This window comes from Leptonychotes weddellii, chromosome 2 (assembly GCF_054177405.1).
Source record: "Leptonychotes weddellii isolate Sample4059 chromosome 2, ASM5417740v2, whole genome shotgun sequence".
Classification (NCBI taxonomy): Eukaryota; Metazoa; Chordata; class Mammalia; order Carnivora; family Phocidae; genus Leptonychotes; species Leptonychotes weddellii.
Window position 1 is genome coordinate 146,356,165 of NC_138370.1, and position 15,415 is coordinate 146,371,579.

The 15,415-nt window shown below is 36.7% G+C and overlaps 1 protein-coding gene across 12 annotated transcripts in view; it reads right to left on the reverse strand.

The window, feature by feature from the left end:
- Window positions 1-15,415, reverse strand: part of GRXCR1 (glutaredoxin and cysteine rich domain containing 1) — a 291,367-nt gene that overhangs the window by 255,019 nt on the left and 20,933 nt on the right. For 2 of the 12 annotated variants that reach the window (XR_014143046.1, XR_014143043.1), the window contains exon 3: window positions 3,211-3,285. The exons of 9 other annotated variants lie outside the window; for them this stretch is intronic. The gene's annotated coding sequence lies outside the window, so the exon portion shown is untranslated. Of the gene's footprint in view, window positions 1-3,210; window positions 3,286-8,639; window positions 8,672-15,415 lie in introns of all 12 variants that reach the window. One more of the 12 variants, XR_014143041.1, reaches the window with a different exon arrangement.

Below are 15,415 nucleotides of genomic sequence, written 5' to 3' on the forward strand. Positions count from 1 at the left end.
TGTGTAATGTGTGCAAATTCCAGATTCTGCCAGTAAAGGGAAGGCATGTGCTCTTCTCCTCCTCTAATTCCTTTCCCGTTGGTTGGAATGTGGGAGTGAAGGTAGAAAATGGAAGCCCCATGTTCATGATAGCAAATCCACAAGGTAGAGCCTGCATTTCCAACACAGAAACCTCCCCATACTGCCCTTGATTTCCGTACCTGCTGTATACAGCCTCTGGGCACCTACTCAATTCAGTGTTCTAAATGACAACATGGCATAACTATATACATAATCAGCTACAAAAATTAATAAGTTTTTCTCATTGATCAAAATTTAGCAACACACCTGTAAAGGTTTGGGTATATGTGTGTGCCAGAGCTGATGGATGAGAAACAGGATACAGATCTGTGCCCCATTCTTACACCATTTAAGAAAGATCAGAATCTCCCTTTCTTATACTTTAAAACAATGTCATTAACAAAATGCATTGAACTATTCCAGAAAATAGATCAAGTTCTTAAGGAGAATTTAAAAACTGCCCCTGGAAAATATTCATAAATAAGTCTCTAAAGCAAACTATTAAAAATTACATCAGAGATTGCTAATTGTGCCCCAATATTCATCTTCCTCTACTCCTTTGGTAATAGAACCATTAATTTCTAACTGGGAACAGGTTGCCCAGAATGAAATTTACATTTCACAGTCTTCCTTGTAGCTAAACATGGCAATGTAACTAGATCCTGGCCAACAGGATGTAAGTAGAAATGGTCTATGAAAACTCGAGCAAGTGTTCTTCCTTAAAGGGAAGGGTGTATCCTTATCCTTCCTCATTCATGCTGGCTAAGAGCAGACACGAGATTTGTATCTGGAGCAGACATCTAGGACCATGAGTTACAAGCTATATGTTAAGATGGCAGGGAGACCTGGTGGAAGGAACTTGAGTCCCTCATGTTTGTGGAGTTTCCTTATTAGTTGTGGATTGTCTACTTCCACTTCCTGTTTATGAGAAAGAGAAATAAATCTCTGCCTTCTTTAAGTCACTCTCACTTTGGGCTTCCTGTTAATCCTAAATATCACAAAGATCAGAAATATATCAGTATGCTGTGCTCCCGAAAGTATCAGAAGGGGATGCAGACAATACAAAATCTACTACTATGGACAAATCAATGCATAATTAAAGGATTTTAACATGGGAGTCATTATCACAGGTCAGCAACACTTACCAATACCTCAAGAACATCAGTTAGTTGTTTCTTTATCTCTTTTAGTTCTCCAAATTGTAAATCCTGTGATCCATAAAAGTTCCCCAGTCATAGCCTCTCTGCTGACTCATTTAAAAAAACCAGTGAAATCACTGCTTTGTTATTTTATAGTGTACTCGAGAGAATTATCTTCCTATGTTATACGAGAAAAATTAAAAATACAGCCACTTTCAAAAATCAATTGTAGAGCTCTACGGTGCCATCACAAATCTGGCAATTGGCCCAGACTGAAATGTATTGAATATTTTGTTGAAACCAGAAAAAACCTGCCCCAGCTGGACAGTGTGAGAAGAGAAGAACAGTTGTATATATTTCCTAGTCTCTCCATGCTTGAGTTCTTGAGAGAAACTGCTTGCTGAAAAACTAATTTCAAAAAGGTGACTGTTACTCTAACACTTACTTCAGGTATATGAACCACAGGAAAATAGAAAGAATGATAGAAGTTAGGCATGTCTCCAGAGCAGCATGTTAGGAGTAAAGAGAAACAAGCCATCTGGCTCATCTGGTGTGGTAGTGAGGCATTTGGTGGGGGTGACGGTCAAAATGGATCAGGCACAGCTGCTGGAGAGTACAAAGAATTCAGAAGATTGAGGGAACTTGATTAGCTATAAATGACCTATACCTACAAATATTGCCGCTCGCATACACATAAGCAAAAAAAAAAAAAGTTCAACAGGTATGTCTCAAAAACAAACAAACAAACAAACCATGGAATGACAATTTTCAGTAAACCACCACCGTTTCCCAATATCCCAGATTTCTCCTTAAGGGATACAAAGACAACTGACCTCAGTGCAATTCAAAGATTACTAATCACTCAAGAATAACAATAATGGCAATATCAGTTTGTATAAAAATGGCTTGTTAAAATATTAAAGTCTGACAAAGATATAGACTAGTTGTTGTCTTTGCCTTGCTTCCTTCTAAAGGGAATATAGTTTCCTTTTTTTTTTTTCTTAAGATTTTTAATTTATTTATTTAACAGAGATAGAGAGCATAAGTAGGCAGAGCGGCAGACAGAGGGAGAGGGAGAAGTGGGCTCCCCGCCGAGCAGGGAGCCCGATGTGGGGCTCGATCCCAGGACCCTGGGATCATGACCTGAGCCGAAGGCAGCTGCTTAATGGACTGAGCCACCCAGGCGCCCCTAAAGGGAATAGTTTTCAAAAGCTCTCAAAAAAAATTAAGAAGTTACAGTAAGAATCAGCCACATGAATAACAAATAGCAATGTGTGTAACTGAAGAAAAGAAACCTCATTTAAAGTGGAGTCAGGAGGCCAAAAGGGAGCGCTCTCATATATCACCACTTGTCATCAATTGCAGGCTCAGTTGAAGAGGCATATCTTACATTCCCAAAAGGAAAAAGCTTTACCCCAGCTGGAAGAAGGAAGATTTTTCCCCTTGTCTGGCAACAGCCCAGCCAAAAAGAAACCAGACTTGCCTATAGCTTTTGCTATAGTATGCTTGTCCCAAATTGTAATTCCTCTGCTATTCCTGAATAAGCCCATTTTGCTGATTAAAAAAAAAAAAAAAACTGTATATTTTACTTTTAAGGTTGATAAATTGAATGAGAAAAAAACAGTAATAAATGTCGCTTTTAAGGTCTTTTTTTTTAATCCCATAACCTTTTGTGGTTAAGCTTTTATGGTCCCTCAAAAGCCACTGATTTTTAGAAGATACCTTAACGTGATTACAGAGAGTGAATATAAAGAATAAAAAAATTGAAAGTAGTTTAAAAACGACCATAAATAGTATTTTTAAATGATTTTCTTCTGAAATTCTAATATTTGGGAACTAAAAATGAAAGTAGACATACCCCAAACTAAGATTCCATAAATAATGTGTTGCTTACTCTGAACACCAGAAATATTTCTTTAAACATAAGCACTGCTTTTCATCACAAAGGAATTTGAAAGATCACTTTCTTCTTCCAGAGAGATCAGAAAAGATAAAAAATGATAATCAATACCTGTCATTTTAATCAAGGAGTATAGCCTTTAGACCTTTACTTTCCCCTTCCCATGTCTCCTTCTGACACAGTCACCTGGAACAGCATTTAAAAGAGAATTATTTCAAAAAAAAAGAGAGAGGGAGAGAGAATTACTTCTAAATTTCACCAATATTGTGGCCAGGTTTAACCTAGCCCATATGTGTCCTTTGTGCATATTACAGAAAGGTACTCTTTCTTCCAGACTGAAGTCTCTTGATCTTGTCACAATGCATAGCTTGTCAGTCAGAGCATGGCCCCCCTCTCTTCCTGGCCAGGAGCCCTAGGGCAGACAAGGCACAGTCTGTCCAACATCCATGGCAGCCCTGCTTGCACCTGAAAGATTGAGGTTGTTTGCCTCAAATTCTTTTCTCAAAAAACTCTGAGAAATTTCCTCCCCCTCCATGGTTATACTGCGCTTATACAACCTTTAATGGAAGAATCAGGAGAAAAGTTAAAGAAATAAATTCCTAGGAGCTTTATTTAAAGCAACAGAAGAGGGGCACCTGGGTGGCTCAGTCAGTTAAGCGTCTGCCTTAGGCTCAGGTCATGATCTCAGGTCCTGGGATCGAGCCCCACGTCAGGCTCCCTGCTCAGCAGGGAGTCTGCTTCTCCCTCTCTCTCTGCAGCTCCCCCTGCTTGTGCTCTCTCTCTCAAATAAATAAAATCTTTTAAAAAATGAAAATGAAAAAAAAAATAAAGCAACAGAAGATATGTTCTGAAGTTTTGCAAATGTACTTCTAATACCCAACCCACTTACTCAACCACTGACTTAGGCTTTCTCTGAGCTTTCCCAGCACTTAGAGGGCACAATTTTCAAGAAAACGAGAAGGAACACAGCTAGAAAATCATTATATTCAGCTACTCTAATTTTTCTTAATCTCCATTTTAAAGATAATCCTATTTTTCCCAGTTTTTTTCTTTTCCTATCATGCTTTTTAAAGTATATATAATATTAATTCACAAGTCTAAATGATCATAGATTTCTTTAATAATTTAATTTTAACATGGCATTTTTATCTAAAACAAGACTACTTTTTAAATAATGTTTGTAATCTCTTTAGAATAACCAATGTAACTTACTACCTTTAACCCAATTCACTCACTCTAGCACAAATCAAATTTTATTTTCTCACAATTCATCATGTTTATATTTTTCATGTATTCTACAAGTTGTTTCCAAACATTGTGACCTATTTTATAACTTTTATTCTCTCAATCTTAGTCATTTCTTTCCCCTTAGCAATATTAAAACTTGAAGATGACTCATATTATCAGAGAAAATATAGAGATCCTCTTCTCACAACAACTGAATATGTGTGTGTGTGTGTATATATATATATATAGCATAATAATATAACATACGCCATAGTCTCATGTATATAAAATACTTGAAGACCACTGAACTCACAAAGATATAAAAATGCGCCACAGAAGATACCTTTGACCCCAATTCAAAGCAGATTTCTCTTAAAAATAGGCTACAAATACAGAAATTTGGGTGAAAAATCAGATCTAAAAGATTCTCTCTGGCCATCCTTCCTCCCTCCACTCTGCCCCAAATATGTCAACCAAGTCCTAAAGAGTAACAGAGACTACAAGAGTAAGGGGCTGAACCATCCCACTGGCTATGCAAATCATCAAATCTCTTCTATTTCTTCTATTTAGGTACAAACCCAGTGACCATACAGTTAGTATCATTCATTAAAAATTATGATGTATTTATGCTTCAAAAAATGATAGAAATGATAATGATTAACCTTAGACTTAAAGAAAAAGATCATATTAAGAATAATGTAATCAAAGTAAATGATGATAACACATACATGCATACATACACGCATTCATGCATATATTGATAGATGTATACCTAATACATAATACATACAAAATAAAGGGGAGAGAAAAAGGGGGAAATGATGGAGAAGAATGCCAGTTAATAAATGTAGAAATAATAAACTTAGAAAAATCACCCTTTTGCAACCCCCTATGTGATACTGATGCTAACACCACTGAGTGAAAAGTTGAAGAACAGGTTTCAGAGCATCATCTCACATACCACTTTTCATTTGTAAGAGGAAGATCTTCCTTTATGGTGCAGAGATCTAAGCAGACACCAAGTAACTAAATAACCAAATTGTTCATTATCAAGAATGGCACAAACAGACATCATGTGCTTCCTAACGTGATGCAACAGGAAGTACACAAATGGAAGTGAGACATTCTCCTAGACAATGAGCCCACACTCCAAAAATGTCAAGAGCATGAAAGCAAACAAAAAAAAAAAACAGAGGAACTATTGTAGATGAAGGAGATTAAAAAGACATGACAGCAAAATGCATTCCATGATTTCTGTTGAATCTTGAATTTAAAAAAAAACTATAAGGGGCACAGTAGGTTAAGCATCTGACTCTTGGTTTCAGCTCAGGTCACGATCTCAGGGTCATGGGATCCAGCCCCGTGTCCCATACGGTTTGTGCTCAGCAGAGTCGGCTTAAGACTCTCTCTCCCTCTCTTCCGGCCCTTTCCCACCACGCTCATGCATTCTCTCTCTCTCTCTCTCAAATAAATAATCTTAAAAAAAAAAAACTATAAGGGACTTTTTCTTTAATAATTGAAGAAATTAGAATATGGACTGTATATTTAATTATATTACTGAACAACTGTTTAATCTATTCGATGTACTAGTAGTATTGTGGGTATGTAAGAAAAGTTCTTGGAGAAACATACTAAATAATTTAGAGGTGAATTGTTATAATATCTGCAATTTATTTTCAAATAGCTCAGAAAAATGTGTATGCATGATACATAAACATACATAGACATGGATACATACACACAGGAAGAGAGAGATAAAGTACATGTGGAAAAAGGGAAAAAGGAAAAGGGTTAACTGGTAACTAGCAAAGAATGTAGTATTACTTATTGGATTATTCTTTTAACTTTCATAGCATTGAGATTTTCAAAATAAATTGGGGAAGAAACGAGCTAAAGGGAAAAGGAAGGAAAGTTAATTGATCTGGAAGTGCTTCCAGATAATTCCTTGGAGTAGATAGTTCCCATTTTATCATTGAAATGCTATGTTAGAGGCAACATAAATATATATTATAATATGATATTATATAATAAGTAATATGAAAGTATAATCACCTCTGAAGAAAATGTCCAAACAGATTAACTCAAAGATGAAATTCAGTTAACAGTTAAAATTACCCAGAAGCAGCATGGCACCTAAACTCTACAACCAGGTAATAGTGAATTTTAATCTCACTTTTGCTATTTACTAGATGGGCATGATCCTCAACATTAACTGGACATTTTCTGGATTTCTTTTCTGTAAAACACAGATAATAATACTTAACCCGTATGGTTGCCTGACAATTAAATGTTGTAATGCTGCTGGTCAGTGGGTCTCAAACATCAGTTGCACCAGGCACCTGGATCTGTAAGACCTGGCCCCACTCCAAGTTTTCCAATTCAGTAGGTCTGGGATGGAGCTCAAGAATGTGCACTTCCAACATGTTCCCAGGTGATTCTGGTGCTGCTGGTCTGGAGACCATACTGGTCTGGTGCTGCTGGTCTGGAGAATTGAGACTATATAGATATTCAAATAGAAAATTGTGCATACTCCACCAGCAACAATACAGGGAGAAATCTGGTCCACCACCCCTCAGGGTGGCCTTTATTACTTTGAATGTGCTCCTTCACCACCCTATTGTGACTTGCACATTTTTTTTCCCTTCAGTTGGAAGATCCTCATCCTTCCCATCCTTGCCCTGATCCTAAACACACATAAACCTCTCACTTGCCAAGAACTGAATACATACAGCATGTAAACTGCACTGACTTAGTTCTACCTGCTTCTTCCCTGAAAGTGGATGTCATATGTAAAACAAAACAAGACAGCCTGATTATACTGGATCCTCCTTACCCCAACCCTGGGACATAACCTCCAGGATGGTCAGACAGATCCAAATCTTCAGTACCAGACTCAGAAAACTCATTGCCATAGGCCTCATGTGCCCCAGCTTAGGTCCTCCTTTTTCATACCACTGTCTGTATCAATTCCAAGCTTACTCTGCACTCTGATTTGGGATTGGGGGCCTCGACCCTCATGGATAGTTGTCAGAGGAATAGAATAATAGACTGTAAAGAGTATGGCTCCAGAGACCCAAAGAATCCTTGCATGATTACTAGCTACAAGGCTCTTACAGTCCCTTGAGCCTTAGTTTGCTAATCTGTACAATGGGAAAAACATAACTTGATTCATAAGATGAAAGGAGATAATGTATATAAAAGCACTGAGCTCAGTATCTGACTACAGTAAGCATAAGATATGTTAGATTAAAAAAAAAAATTGGACTGATGATGAAGAGGACAATGACAATTGATAAAGGAAGGACAAGAAAAACCTTCCTATTGGTGAAATTTAACCTTTGGCTATTCCCTGGCCAGCTTCTGTTCTACATTTCTCCCTCCATCTTAGACTCCCACCATGCCTCATAGCCCAGTAACAGGACTCTGAAAACCAAATTAAAAATCTTTCCAATAGCTGTCTTAAATCCTAAGACCAATGAATGGGCATTCTGTTCTTCCAATGGTAGAAAGGACTTTTAAAGGGTAATGGAACAATTACTAAGCTTCATGGAATTTCTTAATGGTGGAGATGTTTCCAAGGCCCTCTTTATGCAGGGCCCTGAGGGTGGATGCTGGAAACATTGCCCCAAATAAAGCTAGAACACAGTGCTCTATTCTGCAATCTCATGAGATGGAATCCTGAGCGAGAGACAATAGGCAGTAGACGACAGAGCAATGGACTGAGTTAGCACAGCTGGATTTCAGTCAGGGGCTCTCACCAACAACTAGCTGTAGGGCCTTGGACATTATTTTGGAGTCCTCACTTATCCCATGTGTAAAATAAATACTCATTCTGTAGGATCTCTTCTACCTTTCACAAATGATGGTTATCTCTGTCTCAACTTGGGCTCTGGATAAGCCTTCTAACCTGGAAGAAGAATCATATGATTGACATAGAGGGTTGTTCAGTTCATGAAAGCCCTGACATTTGGGGCACCTGGGTGGCTCAGTCGTTAAGCATCTGCCTTCCGCTCAGGTCATGATCCCAGAGTCCTGGGATCAAGCCCTGCATTGGGCTCCCTGCTCCATGGGAAGCCTGCTTCTCCCTCTCCCACTCACCCTGCTTGTGTTCCCTCTCTCGCTGTGTCTCTCTCTGTCAAACAAATAAATAAAATCTTAAAAAAAAAAAGTCCTGACATTCACCCAGTAGCTGGCCTCAAGAACCAGATCACAATTGTAAGGAACCACCTTGAATAGAGAACAGAAGAAAATAATACTTTGTTAAAATAAGTTTTATGGAAAGGTAGTCAAAAACCTCACGGGTATATATTTACCATATTGACATTTCTATAGCTCCATGTATGCCCTAAAGAATGAAAAGAAATGCTTTTAACCTTTAAAAAAAAAGCTATAATCAGGTAACAAAATAGGCTGAACAGCATGATTTGATTTTTAAAGAATATAGAGAGAGTTGTACACATCAAGGTAATAATGGTATTTATCACTCAGTGAGAGTTACAGATTTTTAAATTTTTGTCTTGGTCAATATTTTCTTGTTTTCTACCATGTGCATGTATTGCTTTTGTAATAATAAGCAATACATAATATTCTGACTCCTGCTTCTCTCTCTGTCTTGCATTCTTTTACAGTTTCTCTGCCTGGAAAATAATTCAGAATACTATACTTCTAATCTTTTCATGGATAAAAAGAAAAGCGATTCATAGCTCCCTAGCATGTCTTCTAAAGAGAACAATTTTTTTTTCCATTAAACTCTACCTCAATCTTTATTGAGGTCCTTTAGGTTAATATCCTTAATTGTGACTGTTTCTCACAAAAAAAATAAGTACGTGCTCAGCCTTCCATCAAAAGGTGTTGCAGGTTTCAGAGCTCAGATTCACCTGCTTGTACTAAAACTAGTTATGGAGGTTTTTACATTGGGTCCCTTTACAGCTTGAAGGAGACGGAAAAGGAGAGAATTGACAACATGGATTCAAATTCTACTCTAGATTGAATCATGACTCTGCCATTCTCAAGCTGTGCAACCTTGAGCCTTTTACTCACCCTCCCATGTCTTGTTTTCTCATCTGCAAAACGAGCATACGATGTTGCTAGGACTAAATGAAATCCTACTTGTAAAGAGGATAGTTCAGTACCTGAAAAACAACAGGTACTTATTAGAGCATTTGATGGCCCAATAAATTCAACTCTAATTAATTCTAAAATAAAAATTATGCTCCTTCTCAAATAACTTCAGAAACTAAGCTTGTACAGTCCAATCCTAAATCTGATTCCATCCTCAGCTTTTCCCTGTTTCTGAGAGAAATAAATACACTTGAATATACTTTGGGCAATTTTTCTGCTTTGATTTTAATATATAAAAACTCTACCTACTCTTTCTCAATTTGAAGATCTTTTAAATGCGCAAATGAGCAATTTCTATTTCTTAATAAAAAGATTATTATTTCTCAGAAGTAGAATTATCTAATTCTAATTATCTAATCAATCTAACTATACAAACACAAAATTTTTGAGCTGGAGGAAAATTAAGACGTAGGCACATCTTTTCCATTCAGACAGATGCCTGTTAATATAAACTCCCGTTTACATATTCAAAAAATTAGTTTTTGAGGTCCTAACACTGAAATAAAAAGACTGTTAAATAGAATATTCAAAGGGGATGGCCCAGACACACTAGTGCTGCTACATAAATGGGGTAAGTACTTAGCCCACCTTCCAAAATGGTTTATAATAATACCTACTTCAGGGCGCCTGGGTGGCTCAGTCGTTAAGCGTCTGCCTTCAGCTCAGGTCATGATCCCAGGGTCCCGGGATCGAGCCCTGCATTGGGCTCCCTGCTCCGCGGGAAGCCTGCTTCTCCCTCTCCCACTCCCCCTGCTTATGTTCCCTATCTCACTGTGTCTCTGTCTGTCATATAAATAAATAAAATCTTTAAAAAAAAAAATACCTACTTCACAAGAGACACTGTGAGAATTTGATGAGAAAATAATTTAGCAGAATCTGAATACAGTAAGTGCTTATTAAATGTTATGAATATTATCATTACTTTTTATTGCTGAGAAAATATAAGCACTTAAGTTAATTCCTCAAGATTTTTTAAAAGAAGACTGTATCAGAATAATTTCCCATGAAATTCAGTGTATCCTGGTCTATTATCAAAGTTCATTCCTTGACAAATTATTCTTCTTGCTACTTCCTTGGCCAGCGTAAGAGAAAACCTCTTTAATTCCCTTACTTCGAAGTTATCCCTATGGGAGTACATTCACCTGGCTGAATTCAGCCCTTTACAGTGGGTAATTAGAAATTATTTTTCTTTTTAACCATGAAACCATTTAAACACGTAAGAGTACAAAAGGCAAGGGAAAGACACCTGTAAATGAAACAATGCTAAATTACCAAGTTTAACATGTGTTAAAACATTGCTTTCTTTTTTTTTTTTTTTTTAAGATTTTATTTATTTGCGAGAGAGAGAATGAGAGACAGAGAGCATGAGAGGGAGGAGGGTCAGAGGGAGAAGCAGGCTTCCCGCTGAGCAGGGAGTCCGATGCGGGACTCAATCCCGGGACTCCAGGATCATGACCTGAGCCGAAGGCAGTCGCTTAACCAACTGAGCCACCCAGGCGCCCAAATCATTGCTTTCTTTACTTCAATTCTCTCACTTTGCTTTCTAAAAACTGAAATGTTATAGATACATGTATATCCTCAACCTGTCATTTTCTTCCCCAGCAGTAACCACTATCCTACTGTTGGTGTGTATTATTTTCATGATGTTTTTCTACTTTTATTATGTATGTAGAATCCATAAATAGGACTATTTCTAAATTTTACATAAATTATACTTTATCCTTTACAACTGATTTTTGTTTACTCGGCATTGCATTTTTTAAATTAACTATTCATGTAGGCCTGGACCATTCATTATAAATCCTGCATACTAATTGTTTGAATAAACCATGGTTTATGTGTTTATTCACCGTTAAGTGGATTATTTCCTGTATTACAAACTTGCTCAGAAATCTCCCTGTGTACAAGTGCCTGGGTTTTTCTAGGGTAGAGAAGTATCTTGGCAAGACTGATGCATCTTCAACTTTACAAAGTATTCCCAAATTGCTCTCCAAAGTCATCAAACCAATTTACACTTCAACCAACATGGGCATGATTTCATCTTCCCCCACACCCTTACTACTATTTGGTATCATTATATACACTGAATTTTTCCAACTTGCTATTGATATATCTTTTCACATCTGCCTGAATTATTTTCCAATCCAATCATTTGCCATGAATCTCATAATACCATTTTCTGGAAAAAGTCTGTAATATGAGAAAAAGAGCAAATGAACACATGATTCTAACAATTCAATCATTCATGAAAGATATCTTTTTAAATGAAAAGACCAAATCAAGGAAGGATGGGGATGGATCAACATCTGAAAGTATAAATATGAATCAAAAAAGCATGTTCTTCTTATAAGGTAGCCACAGGTAAACCAGCACAAAAGAAATCTTAAAGTTTAGGGGCGCCTGGGTGGCTCAGTCGTTAAGTGTCTGCCTTCGGCTCAGGTCATGGTCCCAGGGTCCTGGGATCGAGCCCCGCGTCAGGCTCCCTGCTCGGCGGGAAGCCTGCTTCTCCCTCTCCCACTCCCCCTGCTTGTGTTCCTTCTCTCGCTTTGTCTCTCTCTGTCAAATAAATAAATAAAATCTTTAAAAAAAAAAAAAGAAATCTTAAAGTTTAATTCCTGTTCTGCAGTTTAGGACCAACTAGATTATACTAATTCCTTAAGAAACCACAAAAGCTATAATTTCCTCTTTGTATCTTTCAGAAGCAGGGTAGAAGTATATAAAGCCCAATGTAAAAATTAATAAATTTTGCTTGTTGAGAGCTCATATTCCATTTAGTTGGTAAATCAAGATTAGTTCAATCATTTATACATCAGTTGAAGATAAATTAATAAGTTTGGTGCACTAGGTTGCTTTTACATAAAGGGAATTGAATACAAATCTTTCATGTTACAAAGGTGCTTGCTACTCGGCCTTCATAAAAATAACCACAGTGGTCCTATGAATATGAATGCCAATAGTTTTACACAAAGGAATATTAAACACAACATTAAACTATTATGTGTTCTTGCCTACCAATATTGTACTCATCTCCAGAAAAAAAATTATGAGTAACCCTGGCCTTGATAAATGTAATTTTTGTTTTTTGTTATTGTTGTTTTTGCTTCTGTCATTATTGATTTGGTTATTCTATTTTCATTTATACTTTCTACCATTGAAAAATTGATAATATTCAGCTGTGTAAACTGTGTCTTTATCTGGTCAAGTCATTGGGATGTATTCTAGGTAACCTCGTCACAAGGAACATAGAAACTTCTAGAAATAAAGTCTTTACAGATACATGGAAAAATAAAGCTGATGCATGGTACTGGCATATTACATGCTAGGAAGCCATGAAGCTGCTTTGATCTTGATCACAATAAGACTCTCTGTAGAACATTAAAAATAATTTTCTAGTGATTTATTAATTTCACATTAGACAAAAGTACACTGCATGTCCTTCCATTTTTTTTTTTTTTTAAGATTTTATTTATTTGACAGAGAGAGACACAGCAAGAGAGGGAACACAAGCAGGGGGAGTGGGAGAGGGAGAAGCAGGCTTCCCGCGGAGCAGGGAGACTGATGCGGGGCTCGATCCCAGGACCCTGGGATCATGACCTGAGCCAAAGGCAGATGCTTAACAACTGAGCCACCCAGGAGTCCCTGTCCTTCCGTTTTCATTACTTGTTTCAAGGAAGGAATAGGAAAAAGACTGCTTTGATTTAATGGCCTTTTAAAACTGACAATGCTTCATTACTTGGTGTTCAATAGAGTCAATGATTTAACTAAAGTTATATTTTTAAGTGTAATCATTTACTAAGAAATGATCTTTTAAAAAGCCAAAATGTTCATATCATTAATAAAGCAATGCAGTGATTTTAGGTTTTCATTTTGAAAATAATGTTGTAGTTATATTTCTTTTATAAATGCTATTTATGAAAAAAAAATCACACACAAAATTGCTATTAAGTTTGTCTTAGGTGAAACTGTATAATGAGGAAAAGAAAATAGAATCAATACCATAGATTGTATTCCTGGGTGCATGCAGCTCACACAATAACTAAACAGCATGGTGTATTTTATGGCACTATTGAATACTTTGTGTTTAAAGAAAGGAAATAAATACAAAAATTTTCCACAGTCTTATATTTAGTTATGAAATTATTCTATTTTCAAATCCTTAAAAAAATTCATTGGTTGCATCCTGGAATAAACCCCACTTGATCACAGAATGTAATTCTTTTTATATATTGATGAATTCTGTTGGCTAATATTTGTTACGGATTTCTACATCTATATTCATGAGGAACACTGTATATGGTTTCCTTTCTTTGTATGGTCTTTGCCTGATTTTGGTATCAGCTTCATAATGAATTGAGAAGTGGTCCCTCTCTCCTATTTTCTAGGAGAGATGATGTAAAATTAGTATTAATTTTTCTTTAAATGGTTAGTAGAATTCTCCAGTGCAACCATCTGGGTTTCAAGATTTCTTTGGGGGGAACGCTTTTCATTACAAATTCAATTTATTTAATAGTAATAGGACTATTCAAATTATTTCATATTATGAGTGTGGTGATTTGTGTTTTTTGAGAAATTGGTCCATTTCATCTAAGTTGTCAAATTTATGTGTGTACAATTGTTTATAGTATTCTATTATCATTTTGATATCTGCTTGATCTGTGGTGATATCCTCTTCCTTCCTGATATTGGTTATTTCTGTCCTCTCTTTTTAACTTTGGTTAAAGTCTTGCTGGAGGGTTATCAATTTTATTGATCTTTTCAAAGCTCAAGCTCTTTGTTTCATTGATTTTAATTGTCTTTCTTTTTTTTAGAGAGAGAGAGAGTGCAAAGGGGTGTCGGGGGGGTGTGCAGAGGGAGAGGAAGAGAGAGAATCTTAAACAGACTCCATGTCCAGCGCAGACCCCTACTTGGGGCTCAATCTCACAACCTTGAGATCATGACCCACTGAGCCACCTAGGTGCCCCATCTTTGTCTATTTTCAATTACATCCCATGTTGTTTCCTTCTTTCTATTTGATTTAGGTTTATTTTGCTCTTCTTTTTCTAGGTTCTTTAGGTGAGAGCTTAGATTATTGAGACTTTTCCTTGCTTCCAACACGTGCGATCAGTGCTATAAATCTCTAAGTAGCCATGCCCCAGACGTTTTTATGTATTGCATCTTCACTTGCATTCAGTTCAATTTACTTTTGTCATTTCCTTTGAGACTTCCTTTATGATTATTTAGGAGTGTGTTGTTTAATTAGCACATGTTGTTTAGTTTCCAAGTGTTTTGAGAAATTCCTGTGCAAATGTCCCTTTTTTTTTTTTTGTGGAAATAATGCAAACATTTATTTTCTATATCAGACAAGAACACAGCTAAGTAATCCAATTCTACTGCAGCATTATAAAAATCATCCCTTCACCACCGTGTAAGATTTAAATGCATCTGCACAAGGGTGCACACTATATAAAAGGAGTAAGGTTGCTGCTGCCCTGCCAAGCACTTCCGGTCCCTACCCAGGTCCTACTGCAATACTGGTGGTCCCAATGGTTTGATCCAAATAAATTGTGTTTAAAAAATAAAGCATTTAAGAAGACAAGTCAAAATGCCTCAGAAACCGTATCTCCAACTCAAACTTCATCTATTTAAATGTTATATTTGCCTCCCACTAATAAACCTTTATTTCACTCAAACTGAGCAATAAATCTTCCACACTGAAGTATCTTTCTTGCCCAATTAATCCAAAGGAAAAAAACTGAAATGATTAGTAATGAAAAATGTAGGGACTAACATACCCTTTTAATATGTTTTTAAATATTTTTAAGGTTTAAAAGTGTTTAAAGTTTGTAATTCCTAGTAGGAAAACATTATCTGAATGACTACCCTAATGGCAAACCACTATAGAATGTTTCAGTTGCATGTGGGGCAGAGGGGTAGGGATTCTCTTCACAGCACCCCAGCTTTCTTCATGAGAAGGTCAGAGGTACACTGG